General features: G+C 41.1%; 1 pseudogene; it reads left to right on the forward strand.

The window, feature by feature from the left end:
• Window positions 1–3225: 3225 nt before the first annotated feature.
• On the forward strand, window positions 3226–13968 carry LOC117522577 (annotated as a pseudogene).
• Window positions 13969–14591: the final 623 nt, after the last annotated feature.

Below are 14591 nucleotides of genomic sequence, written 5' to 3' on the forward strand. Positions count from 1 at the left end.
TTCAAAAGAGTATTATCTAAGGTGTACTTTTGCCAAATTTGGTGCTTGTATCATCATTTGAAGGATTCCTCTGTAAATATTCTGTTATCTGCTACATTATTACTCTCTATTGGCTCTAAACATTTTAAGTTAAAGATGTATAACCTTGACATTTCATGGTTCATGGTTATATGCAGGTTTTGAACCCTTGAGCTACGTAAATCACACAAGTAAATCATCACTTTTACAGCATGTTTTCTTCAGACAAGTCAGGGGGTGAATACATAACGCTGAATGTCTTGCACTTCATTTACATCAATTACAAAGAAATACAAACAGTATGGTTCTGTGTATTAAAATCTTGGTGGAGGATGCAGTTCTCAAAACTGAGTGACCATGTAAGAAGTAGACGAGTGAGGGAAGCCAAAAAGACACCCAGACAACGCAGAAGAAGTTATTGGCTTCTGTGGCTACGAATGGAGAAAATGTGCATAGTCCAAGTTTTGCATTTTGTATCACCAATTGTGCAGCTTCATGATGAAGTGGTTTAGAGGAGGATTTTATTAAAAAGAAGACCTGAAAGTTCAGCTGCAGTTTGCCAGAAGGCACATGGGAGATTTAAGCTTAGAACTGATGTGTTCTTTTGCTGACATTGGTGTGTGTGTGTGTGTGTTTACAGTAGTTAAAGAAAGTTTTAGAATCTCCAGATGTTTGGTAACAATGTAATATTTAGTTTTATTGTCATCAAGGGTCAACAGGAAAAAAAGTCACCAAATGTGAAACTATTACAATATCAGTTTGCAATCTGTATATAAAAAATGAAGAAAAATACTTTGTCCTTTTTTGACAACACAATCAAAAACAACCACATTTAGTTATGGTGGAAATTGCAGAAGAATTACAGGGTTTTTAATATCAGAAAAGATATTATTTGTAAACATGAGCAACAGGAACAGACCTTTATTTTAAAAAACAGGTTTGAATTTTTTCTTCTTCCAAAATTAGTTATATCTGTTAGCTTCTGATGTCAAAGACATTTAGCTGCCAAAAACCCAGCAGCAGCACAAACTCCACCAAAAATAACAATCCAGGAGTTTCGCCTCTCAGAGTCTTTCTGCTTTTTCCAGCTGGCCTCCTGGGCTTCCAGCTGCTTCTGAAATCTTTCCTCCTGCTCCTTCTGTACTTTGGCTGAATGAGCCTTCTGGGCTTCCAGCTTCTTCAGGAAACTTTCCTCCTGCTCCTTCTGTACTTGAGCCTTCTGGGCTTCCAGCTGCTTCTGAAATCTTTCCTCCTGCTCCTTCTGTACTTTGGCTGAATGAGCCTTCTGGGCTTCCAGCTTCTTCAGGAAACTTTCCTCCTGCTCCTTCTGTACTTTGGCTGAATCAGCCTCCTGGGCTTCCAGCTTCTTCAAGAAACTTTCCTCCTGCTCCTTCTGTACTTTGGCTGAATCAGCCTCCTGGGCTTCCAGCTTCTTCAAGAAACTTTCCTCCTGCTCCTTCTGTACTTTGGCTGAATGAGCCTTCAGGGTTTCCAGCGTCTTCTGGAAACTTTCCTCCTGCTCCTTCTGTACTTCGGCTGAATAGCCCTCCTGGGCTTCCAGCTGCTTCTGGAAATTTTCCTCCTGCTCCTTCTCTACTTGAGCTGAAAGAACCATCTGGGCTTCCAGCTGCTTCTGGAAACTTTCCTCCTGCTCCTTCTGTACTTTGGCTGATAGGGCCTCCTGGGTTTCCAGCTTCTTCTGGAATCCTTTTACGTGCTCCTTCTGTACTTTAGCTGAAAGGGCCATCTGGGTTTCCAGCTTCTTCTGGAAACTTTCTTCCTGCTCCTTCTGCACTTTGCCTGAATGAGCATTCTGGGCTTCCAGCTTCCTGAGGTACCTTGCCTCTGTGGCTTGCAGGTCTTTCTCATACTTGTCTTTCATGTCTTCCCTCTCTTTTCTGAAGTAATTCTTCAGCTCTTGCAGCTCTTCCATGAGACGGACGTTCTCCTGTTTCATTTGGAACGTCTTGTCCAACTGAACATCAGAGGCACTTTTTGTTGTTGTCAGATCTAAGAGACAAAAAGACATTTAGTCCATCAGAAAAGATCAGATCTGATTGTTCTTAGAGTTCTCACAGCAGCAATTACATCAGCAGAGATCAGATACAAAACAGATCAAGAATAAAACATGAATCTGATTTAAAAAGGGGGAAAAACTGTTTCAAACAACACAAGAATCCAAACTGCATCACATTTATGCAGAAAACAAAAGAACTAGTAAAAGGAGTTGACTTACCGTTCTGGACGGGGATGGTGACATTGTCAGCTTGTGGTCCCTTTTTTCCCTCTACAATGTCAAACTGCAGCGTTCCTCCTTCTCCCACACTGCTGAGGTATTTACGAGCATTTGTGCATTTGATGGCAGAATGATGAAGAAAAATGTCCACTTGAGTGTCACTCCTTCGAATAAAACCAAAGCCATCCTTGAAATTATACCATTGGACTGTACCTAAGACCTTTGTTTCTATGACCCTATAACCCTCTGTTGGGCTGGATGGAGTGTTCATTCTACCACTAGTCCGCTGGGTCTTGTCCTTCCTGCTCATTGTAGCTCACAGTTGATAAGAGGTTCAAATGTCCTTCTATCTGCTTCTGTTGTCTGTTGTCTGTTGCTGGTTGTTCTGTTGGAGGGGTGCAGACTAACAAACCACTTTCCACTTACATGAACATTTTTGCTTTGTGACCAGGATCCTTTGTGACGTCATTTCGGTGCTGCAGATTAACACTGAGTTCACTTTGTGATCAACAACCAGCTTTATGATGTCATTTGAGTGCTACAGATAACAACTGACTTCACTTTACTACCAGCCTGCTTTATGACGTCATTAGAATGCTACAGATGAATACTGGGCATGTTTATTAAAAAAAAAAAAAAAAAAAAAAACTAGCATCAGAAGCAGAAACTTTATTATGACATTAGCTGTGTGCTAATGAACATGAAAGTTTGTGAAACTCGGCATTATTTCTTTATGAAGTTACTGCGTAATGTTCAGGGTCAGTGTGATTCCCCGGCCCCTCTCCTTGTGAGGGAGCTTATATGTTCTGCAGATACAAATGCAGTGTTGTTATTTTCTGTATTACTTTGATTAATACAAGGAAAATAAAAAATGAGATTGACACGATATCTACTTTTATTATACGATATTCAATGTCTGTTCAAAAAGTTGTACTTTCAACTGCTCAGGGGACGGACGGTCCCTGAAGTAGCTTTTGGTTGGTCTGACGTCATTGTGTTGACATGCTAACCAGGAAGTGTGCCAATGAATTCCCTTTAGATTTATTTGACATTACAGGTGGTTAAAGGACAATGTCATGGTTCAGAAAACTGTAAGTGAAACATGGAATTATATCTTTTCCGCTCTCTCCTCTTCGTCTCGCTGACGGTTTGGACATTAGGAGACGGTGAGTGTTTCCCGGGGAAAAGAAGCGAATGCTGTTATGCTAATCTTTGCTAGCTTAGCCGGGGGTGAAAAGTGAGTATGTCGCGAAAAATGTCCGTGTTTGTGTCTGCAGATGGCCAGGTGACTTTTGTGTCTCAGCTGTCGTCTAAACCTGCTCAGAAACTGTCCAGATACGGCTGGTACGGCAGTGTGCGGCTACAGAGGTTTCACATCCCGGAGGAGACTGCAGTGGCTCGCTGGCGCTTCTCTGCTACCAGAGGCCACAGGTTCAACTGTGGACAACACAATGTCACCATGTAACCATCATATCGTTATATTTCTTCTGCTTTAGTGTTCTGTCTCTCATCTGCACAGCCTCTTTAAATCTCCCTTATTCCTGCTTTAGTTTTTCTTTCTGCAGTCATCCTTTATGTCCTGACAGTGACACGTGGTTTCCCCTTAATGTTCATTTTATATGTTCTTTTCTGTTGTAGTTATATTCGATGGGGTGCTCCCCCAGTTATAAACCCAGAAAATTCAGCCTTTCCAAACTCAACGCTGTGAAGTCGTTGTAGCTCTTTGAAACTGCAGGTGACATCCCATGGTTCCTTGACCTTCAACCTCTCCAACCCGGCACCCGGGGATTGGTATGTTGCTGCCCATTTGCCTGAAGATGATGGTCGCATAGAGCAGAAGGTTTGTAGAGATATATGATGATGACTATAGTACCAAATCGAGAAAATGTTTCGCAAATCTTATTAAGCATCATCAAGAATAAACTAAATTTATTGCATTAAAACCTCAAAAAGTAAATATGGAGTCCTCATTTAAAAAAGAAATACAGTAAAACTCACCTAAGCCGTCATTGTATAAACCGGATAGTCGCACTCACTGGACAAAAGCAGAAGTCCCAATGTTTTTGAATGGATTTCCATGTAATAAACACTGTATATACTGGATTTTGTATAATGGATTTTCAGTCACATCGGGCAAAACATCCTGCCCTATCGTAATTTATTTCCTTTTTCCATGGAGCCCGTAATGTTGTACATGCATGACATCACTGTGAGGTTTTCCAGGGGAACATGCAAGCTGGCTATAGACTGCACAATGATATGATGCCTTACTCATGATCATAGATGCACCAATGTAATGCAGAAGTGTTTTGTGGAGTAACAGCCTACATATTAGTGTAGGCTGTTACTCTGTTGTGATTTGGCGCTGTATAAATGAAAAATATTACAGTGTGCACCCCATCTCCTCCATTCACTGCAGTGAAGGAGGATTACTGGAGCTGTGCAGCATGTCTCATCTGTGGTCCAGAGTAATTAAAAAGCAATGAAACTGCTACTGTCTGTACAAGATACAATTTCTGTGCATAATCTGGTTATTTATTTCCAACATTTGATCTTTTTGTAGACTGTGCCAAGATGAGCAGGCACAGAAAGTGTTACATTGAGTGTGACACTGATAGATGTTTTTATGTGATTATGTGGATAATCTCCCTTGCTTTCACTTGGAGTTGCCTCATCCGATCCCAGGTGGATTTGCATATTGATTTGGCACAAGTTTTGCCCTTCCTTACGCAACTATACATTACATGGAGAAATGTGGCAGGGGTGGGGTTTTAACCAGGAACCTTCCACAGTGAAACCAAAATCTTGCTGTGTTGTGTGCATTTGTATCGTATCACTGGATCGTGGATGGCCAGCTTTATACTATGGGCATGCTGTGGCTGTTTAGCACATGTCACATGGAAAATTTGATATACGGTATTATGTTGTCAAACTGCGCGCAAGATCGTCTTTGTGGGAAACTATGATTTTCACATGGCGGTTACATATCCATGAGCGTCTGAACAAGATTTAAGCTCTTGCCAACATAATTAGAAAAAGTCACCCCCTTATAATCCACCCCAGTCAGTGTAGTTTTGTGACTGTCTCGTTTGTTTATTTATTGTTAGCATATTAATAGCTAAATTTCACTTAGCTTTGCAAAAACAGAATGTAGTTATAGTATGAAAGAGAAAGAGTTTCTTGTATGAAAGTAGCTTAACCACAGTCTTCTGTGCTTTTTCCTGAGCCCTTGTTTGTGACTCATACTTACTTCAGCAATACAGTACACTCTCTAATCTCTCTACTCTTCTTTTACAGGGCTTTCCCTCTTGCACCTACCTTTTCCAGCCCCAGCTGTCAATCAGGAGATCTGTGGACACACCCATTTTATACCAGGCTGCATTCCTTCAACAAACCGCAGCCCCCAACAGACCTGCACGCCTTAAGTAAGGCATTTTTGTGTCTTTGTGAAGATGTTTTCCTTGTTGGTGTTTTTTAGGGGATTCATGATGTTTCTGTGATTGTTTAGGTTGTATGTTCCAGAGTTTGCCTCTTCTGTCACCATTTCTGTGGCTGATTGTTCATCAGCAGAGGGCCCAGGTAGTACAAACTGTTCACTAGCCATCAGACTTGGCTCCGCTTCTCTGCTTGAAGGCCCAGTAACAGTGAACTGCTCAGGGATTGGCTGCTCTGCAACCCTTTTCACCCCTCCTTGGAACACCTGGTTACGAGTTGTTGTGGAGAGCCGCCATGACAACCATTCTGTGACCTTTAGGATTGTATCAAATTACACGGGTAAATGCAGAAATACGCACAGGTCAAACATGCGGTTTCACACATTGTCTGTCAAAACCACTGGATGTGTAATTCTTTTCTGCACTGTTTGTGTCAGTTGGCTGCAAGCCTCCAAGTGTAGGCCTTACGGGAGATGACTTCAGCAAACTCCAAGGCAACAGCACCAATGCTAATGGCACACTGGCAACCAACAGCTCAGCAGTTACTGAGACAGTTGCATTTAGCAACACATCGTTGTTAGCATCGTTGTTATCACCCTTGTTGGCATCAAGGTGTGTGTGGAGCATCCCCGTGCTCTTTGATGAGCTTGATGTCTTATCACTGCGATACACAGCCATCAATGGACCAAATGTCAGCGTTACAAACACTCATCCAACACTGCTCAGCTACCCACTGCCCACTCAAGCCACTGGTGGCACCCTCAACTTACAGCTCACGCTCAACACTGTGAGTGCCACTGAATGTCATACACATACCCAGTACATCGTGTTGGATTTGAGTGTCCCTGAGTCATGTGTTTGTGGTGGTTAACTTTGATTTGTGTATAGACTAATGCAACACTGGGAAACAGCAGCACCGTGGTGGCCTGTCTCACTCCATGGGCTCCAGCCCTCGGACTCAACCACTCTCAGCCCTGTCACACAGGTAGCACTTTATAATCTTCACGTTCATTTGATTAAAAATGCACAAATCGAAGAACGCATGGCTATAATATGTAATTTAATTATCCTGATCCTCTAGTTTCCCATCAGTCTGTTTGAACTATTGATGGACATTTGACAACGGACAAAAAAAAATTCTGCTCCTGAAAGTCAAATGGAGGATCAGTTTTTGTTTGTGCGGTTTAGCTTTAGGCCTTTTGCATTTTTTTAATAGACCCAGCAGAAGTAGATCTGTCAGTATTTTATCTGTTACTTTTCAGTGGAGTTATGTCAAAATACAAGACTTTTTTCACAAAACAGCAGTTTTTCCACCATGAATTTCACTGTTTTCCAGAACTTCTTGGCATCTGAACCACCAACTAAAAATTCTTTTCATTTACTTTTCTGGCAACCTTTTTTGGACATAGTAACATTTGAAAGGAGAAAGAAAAGCGCTTTTCTCTATCTTTCTTAAGTACCACTGGGTTTGGTTCATTTTCCATAATGTCTGTTGCTTCTTGTAGTGTCACTGATTGTCAATATCAAGCAGCATATGCGTTGTTTAATGAAACTAAAATTTGTCACCATTTTTCATGTGCAGCTTTGTTTGGAGGATATGGTGTCCATGTGAATGCCAGTGTTCCTAAGGCTGTAATCAGACTGCCTTTCCCTCAGTCAGCAACATGGTACCTCACCCTGCAGCTTGCATGTAATGGGTAAAAAAGAAACACACCCACACATATTTGTGTAATTGTAAATATTGTCACAGTAAAATAAATTATATATTCATAGCATATTTTGAATGTTTCCTGCACTTTGAAATTTTGTCTTCTACAGAAAACATGTTTAAAATGGACAGTATACATGCCCACACTCTACATTACACATATAGTATGTAATAGCATATGAAGCCTTGTTAATGTCCGTGTGATGTGGACATAGGTTTACATACACTTGGGTTAAAGACTTTGCCACATATTCGCATTTGTACATAGTGGATTCTGTCAAACGATATGTGTGTTGTGTCAATGAGAATGTCTATATTATTTCTCTATAAAATAATTTTAAAAGTTAGAATTATATCTTGTCATTTTTCTTAATTGTCTCAGTAATTTAGTGGGTCAGAGGTTTACATATACCATGATGTATACGGACAACGGCATGGAAGGTTCCACAAATTGATAGAATTACATGTAAATCTTCTGAATAAGTAATTGGCAAAAAATTAATTGTGGAATATTTGGTTGTAGTTTGTGGGCCTGACTAAAAAAACAAACAAAACATTGCCTTCTTGTGTTTAAGAGTAGGGTGGGGGGAAACACACAGGCATCCGGTTTTCCAACTGACTTCAACTGGGCCTCTACTGGTGGTTGGCTCTCACTGCGGTATTGTATCACTTCCTCTTCCGGAGCACAGCGGTGTTTTGCTGTATCTGTTAGCTGTTTAATCTGCGCAGTTAGATTGATCTAGTTACCTAGATAACGATTTGTTTCACAGTGTTATCTTCACGTGCCTTAACTAAAGCACTCCCTCTGCTGAATCAGCTCTAAATTATTTACATGTTATTCACGTTATAGACCCTTAATGAAAATCTGGGTTCCTGTCTCTTGTCTGCTGTTTTGGACTTGACTTGACTTCTGCTTCAGCTGAGCGAGTTCCTGTGTGTGATTTACGTGTTGGTTTACGTGTTGGCATCAGAATTTTGGCTCTCTGTTGGGACTGTTTACACAGAGACTGCTACCTGCTGCTTTGGACTTGAATTAACAGTCTTTTTCAAGACTTTTTTACTTTTTTACCTTTTTACTTTTTTTTTTTTTTTTTTTTACTGTGCTCCAACGCCTAAGGAAGACCTCTAACGGTCGAAACATCGCAACGGAGCACTTTTATCAGCTAACTTTCATCAGCGTGGCAATCTAACTAGCTTGCTAACGCTTTCGTTTTTATTTTTATTTATTTATTTATTTATTTTATTTTATTTTTATTTTTATTTTTTTTTCTCTTGTAGCACTGTTGTCGTGCGTTATCTGTGCTGCTCCACAGCGTGTTTAGTTGATTTTTATTTTATTTTAGCACCGTTGTCGTGCGTTGCCTGTGCTGCTTCATGGCCTGTTTGGTGCCTTGATTGGGGCACTCCTTCTGCTGAATCACCTTTAAATTATTTACACATTATTCACTTTGTGTGTTTTTAGGAATCCGCTAGGTTGCGTAGCTACTAGCTCTTAGCCGATTTAGCATGGCGGCTTCTCTTGTCTCTCCCGCACTTTTCTGCTCTGGGTGTGAAATGTTTAGTTATTCCTCGGCCTCCTTTAGCAGTAACGGTACTTGTAATAAGTGCAGCTTATTCGTAGCTTTGGAGGCCAGGCTGGGCGAATTGGAGACTCGGCTCCGCACCGTGGAAAATTCTACAGCTAGCCAGGCCCTTGTAGTCGGTGCGGACCAAGGTAGCTTAGCCGCCGTTAGTTTCCCTCTGGCAGATCCCGGGTAGTCGGGAAAGCAGGCTGACTGGGTGACTGTGAGGAGGAAGCGTAGTCCTAAACAGAAGCCCCGTGTACACCGTCAACCCGTTCACGTCTCTAACCGTTTTTCCCCACTCGACGATACACTCGCCGAGGATCAAACTCTGGTTATTGGCGACTCTGTTTTGAGAAATGTGAAGTTAGCGACACCAGCAACCATTGTCAATTGTCTTCCGGGGGCCAGAGCAGGCGACATTGAAGGAAATTTGAAATTGCTGGCTAAGGCTAAGCGTAAATTTGGTAAGATTGTAATTCACGTCGGCAGTAATGACACTCGGTTGCGCCAATCGGAGGTCACTAAAATTAACATTAAATTGTTGTGTAACTTTGCAAAAACAATGTCGGACTCTGTAGTTTTCTCTGGGCCCCTCCCCAATCAGACCGGGAGTGACATGTTTAGCCGCATGTTCTCCTTGAATTGCTGGCTGTCTGAGTGGTGTCCAAAAAATGAGGTGGGCTTCATTGATAATTGGCAAAGCTTCTGGGGAAAACCTGGTCTTGTTAGGAGAGACGGCATCCATCCCACTTAGATGGAGCAGCTCTCATTTCTAGAAATCTGGCCAATTTTCTTGGATCCTCCAAACTGTGACTGTCCAGCGTTGGGACCAGGAGGCAGAGCTGTGGTCTTATACCCCTCTCTGCAGCTTCTCTCCCCCTGCCATCCCCTCGTTGCCCCATCCCCGTAGAGACGGTGCCTGCTCCCAGACCACCAATAACCAGCAAAAATCTATTTAAGCATAAAAATTCAAAAGAAAAAATAATATAGTACCTTCAATTGCACCACAGACTAAACAGTTAAATGTGGTCTATTAAACATTAGGTCTCTCTCTTCTAAGTCCCTGTTGGTAAATGATATAATAATTGATCAACGTATGATTTATTCTGCCTAACAGAAACCTGGTTACAGCAGGATGAATATGTTAGTTTAAATGAGTCAACACCCCCGAGTCACACTAACTGTCAGAATGCTCGTAGCACGGGCCGTGGCGGAGGATTAGCAGCAATCTTCCATTCCAGCTTATTAATTAATCAAAACCTAGACAGAGCTTTAATTCATTTGAAAGCTTGTCTCTTAGTCTTGTCCATCCAAATTGGAAGTCCCAAAAACCAGTTTTATTTGTTATTATCTATCGTCCACCTGGTCGTTACTGTGAGTTTCTCTGTGAATTTTCTGACCTTTTGTCTGAGTTAGTGCTTAGCTCAGATAAGATATTATAGTGGGCGATTTTAATATCCACACAGATGCTGAGAATGACAGCCTCAACACTGCATTTAATCTATTATTAGACTCTATCGGCTTTGCTCAAAAAGTAAATGAGTCCACCCACCACTTTAATCATATCTTAGATCTTGTTCTGACTTATGGTATGGAAATAGAAGACTTAACAGTATTCCCTGAAAACTCCCTTCTGTCTGATCATTTTTTAATAACATTTACATTTACCCTGATGGACTACCCTGCAGTGGGGAATAAGTTTCATTACACTAGAAGTCTTTCAGAAAGCGCTGTAACTAGGTTTAAGGATATGATTCCTTCGTTATGTTCTCTAATGTCATATACCAACACAGAGCAGAGTAGCTACCTAAACTCTGTAAGGGAGTTAGAGTATCTCGTCAATAGTTTTACATCCTCTTTGAAGACAACTTTGGATGCTGTAGCTCCTCTGAAAAAGAGAGCTTTAAATCAGAAGTGTCTGACTCCGTGGTATAACTCACAAACTCGTAGCTTAAAGCAGATAACCCGTAAGTTGGAGAGGAAATGGCATCTCACTAATTTAGAAGATCTTCACTTAGCCTGGAAAAAGAGTTTGTTGCTCTATAAAAAAGCCCTCCGTAAAGCTAGGACATCTTTCTACTCATCACTAATTGAAGAAAATAAGAATAACCTCAGGTTTCTTTTCAGCACTGTAGCTAGGCTGACAAAGAGTCAGAGCTCTATTGAGCTGAGTATTCCATTAACTTTAACTAGTAATGACTTCATGACTTTCTTTGCTAACAAAATTTTGACTATTAGAGAAAAAATTACTCATAACCATCCCAAAGATGTATCGTTATCTTTGGCTGCTTTCAGTGATGCCGGTATTTGGTTAGACTCTTTCTCTCCGGTTGTTCTGTCTGAGTTATTTTCATTGGTTGCTTCGTCCAAACCATCGGCATGTTTATTGGACCCCCATTCCTGCCAGGCTGCTCAAGGAAGTCCTACCATTATTTAATGCTTCAATCTTAAATATGATCAATCTATCTTTGTTAGTTGGTTATGTACCACAGGCCTTTAAGGTGGCAGTAATTAAACCATTACTTAAAAAGCCATCACTTGACCCAGCTATCTTAGCTAATTATAGGCCAATTTCCAACCTTCCTTTTCTCTCAAAGATTCTTGAGAGGGTAGTTGTAAAACAGCTAACTGATCACCTGCAGAGGAATGGTCTATTTGAAGAGTTTCAGTCAGGTTTTAGAATTCATCATAGTACAGAAACAGCATTAGTGAAGGTTACAAATGATCTTCTTATGGCTTCGGACAGTGGACTTATCTCTGTGCTTGTTCTGTTGGACCTCAGTGCTGCTTTTTGATACTGTTGACCATAAAATTTTATTACAGAGATTAGAGCATGTCATAGGTATTAAAGGCACTGCGCTGCGGTGGTTTGAATCATATTTGTCTAATAGATTACAGTTTGTTCATGTAAATGGGGAATCTTCTTCACAGACTAAAGTTAATTATGGAGTTCCACAAGGTTCTGTGCTAGGACCAATTTTATTCACTTTATACATGCTTCCCTTGGGCAGTATTATTAGACGGTATTGCTTAAATTTTCATTGTTACGCAGATGATACCCAGCTTTATCTATCCATGAAGCCAGAGGATACACACCAATTAGCTAAACTGCAGGATTGTCTTACAGACATAAAGACATGGATGACCTCTAATTTCCTGCTTTTAAACTCAGATAAAACTGAAGTTATTGTACTTGGCCCCACAAATCTTAGAAGCATGGTGTCTAACCAGATCGTTACTCTGGATGGCATTTCCCTGATCTCTAGTAATACTGTGAGAAATCTTGGAGTCATTTTTGATCAGGATATGTCATTCAAAGCGCATATTAAACAAATATGTAGGACTGCCTTTTTGCATTTACGCAATATCTCTAAAATCAGAAAGGTCTTGTCTCAGAGTGATGCTGAAAAACTAATTCATGCATTTATTTCCTCTAGGCTGGACTATTGTAATTCATTATTATCAGGTTGTCCTAAAAGTTCCCTAAAAAGCCTTCAGTTGGTTCAGAATGCTGCAGCTAGAGTACTGACGGGGACTAGCAGGAGAGAGCATATCTCACCCGTGTTGGCCTCTCTTCATTGGCTTCCTGTTAATTCTAGAAGAATTTTAAATTCTTCTTCTTACTTATAAGGTTTTGAATAATCAGGTCCCATCTTATCTTAGGGACCTCGTAGTACCATATTACCCCATTAGAGCGCTTCGCTCTCAGACTGCGGGCTTACTTGTAGTTCCTAGGGTTTGTAAGAGTAGAATGGGAGGCAGAGCCTTCAGCTTTCAGGCTCCTCTCCTGTGGAACCAGCTCCCAATTCAGATCAGGGAGACAGATACCCTCTCTACTTTTAAGATTAGGCTTAAAACTTTCCTTTTCGCTAAGGCTTATAGTTAGGGCTGGATCGGGTGACCCTGGACCATCCCTTGGTTATGCTGCTTTAGACGTAGATTGTGGGGGGGTTCCCATGATGCACTGTTTCTTCTCTTTTTGCTCCGTATGCATCACTCTGCATTTAATCATTAGTGATCGATCTCTGCCCCCCTTCACGGCATGTCTTTTTTCCTGGTTTTTTCCCTCAGCCCCAACCAGTCTCAGCAGAAGACTGCCCCTCCCTGAGCCTGGTTCTGCTGGAGGTTTCTTCCTGTTAAAAGGGAGTTTTTCCTTCCCACTGTTGCCAAGTGCTTGCTCATAGGGGGGTCGTTTTGACCATTGGGGTTTTTTCATAATTATTGTATGGCCTTGCCTTACAATATGGAGCGCCTTGGGGCAACTGTTGTTGTGATTTGGCGCTATATAAGAAAAAGTTGATTGATTGATTGATTGACTCTGTGGTGTGAGAATATTAGTTTACTAAATTCCACTAAATTACTAAATGCTGTCATTGTGTTTATTGTGTGACACCTGTGTCTCACCATTCTGCATCACAGTGAAAACTGTGTTTAGTGACTGAGAACGTGTTTAGTTTTTTTAAAAAGACTGCATGAAATCTGCAAATTGTGTCTAACTGTGAAAACTGCTTAAGGTTTTGCCAAAAAAGCTGATTGATTGAGAAAAGGAGTTCAGGCCCCTGTGAATTTGGTTCAGGGAATGGATTTTAGTGTTTTAGCAATTCAGAAAACTAATATTGTGGTTCTGACTGGCAGTGTTTCGCTTTTTCCAGACGCAAATCCAAGATGGTGATTGTCCTGCTGGTTCACCGGGCCCTCAAAAAGTCAGTGATGTAGAAATCTCCACGCCCTCTGTGCACTGTTGCTGCATCCAATGCGTTCAGCGTGTCAAAATGATCGACCGACGTGTTCAGTGTGAAAGGCCCTTAAGTCTTTCTGATGAATGGAGAAGTGTTTTCCATTCATCATAGTGTTTTACATTGAGCACATCAGTGTTCAACATCATATGATGGTGTGTGTGTGTGTGTGCGTGTGTGTGCGTGTCATTTGAAAACAAAATACAATTTTGAGAACAAATAACACTGTTTTGAATGTAGAGCTTCATTTTGCAGGAGAGTAGAGGAGTTTTCCCCATGATGTGTGTGTGTGTGTGTTTTGAGTATGAGTCATGCTTTCAGAAAATGTGTGTAAGTAATCAAGGAAAAACTGTAATATAAAAATGTGTTTCAGTATTTCCTTCCAGCCACAGTGTGTCCTCACAGCATGGATCTGCTGATTATTACTTTGAACTTGTACAGTGTTTTCATCTGAAAACGGTTCAAGTGATATGTGAAGTTTTATGAATTAAGTTTCAGCAGTTAATGTGGATTTTTCTTCAGGCTTTCCTGTAATAAAACAGACCTGCAACAGAGTTGTTGGGCACATTGCTGGACACAACCTGGACACATCGTTAAACTACATGCTGGGCTTCACTTTGTCAGAACTGTTGAAGTTTTGGTTGAGTTTTGGGCTGGACTAATTGGACAAATCATTCAGGAATGACCTGGAAGTGCCACCCAGAGTGCACAACACCAGCACCTTAGGATTTTAACACAGATTCATGCAAATTCTTTCTGTGACCTTTACATTTGATCAGTTCTGTCGAAAAAGTATCCACTTCATCCACAATTAACACCCACCCAACTCTCCCACCATGTTTATAGTGCAGCAAATAACGGAAACAATACTTCACATGGTGATACAACCCAGGT

Source organism: Thalassophryne amazonica, chromosome 12 (genome assembly GCF_902500255.1).
Source record: "Thalassophryne amazonica chromosome 12, fThaAma1.1, whole genome shotgun sequence".
Classification (NCBI taxonomy): Eukaryota; Metazoa; Chordata; class Actinopteri; order Batrachoidiformes; family Batrachoididae; genus Thalassophryne; species Thalassophryne amazonica.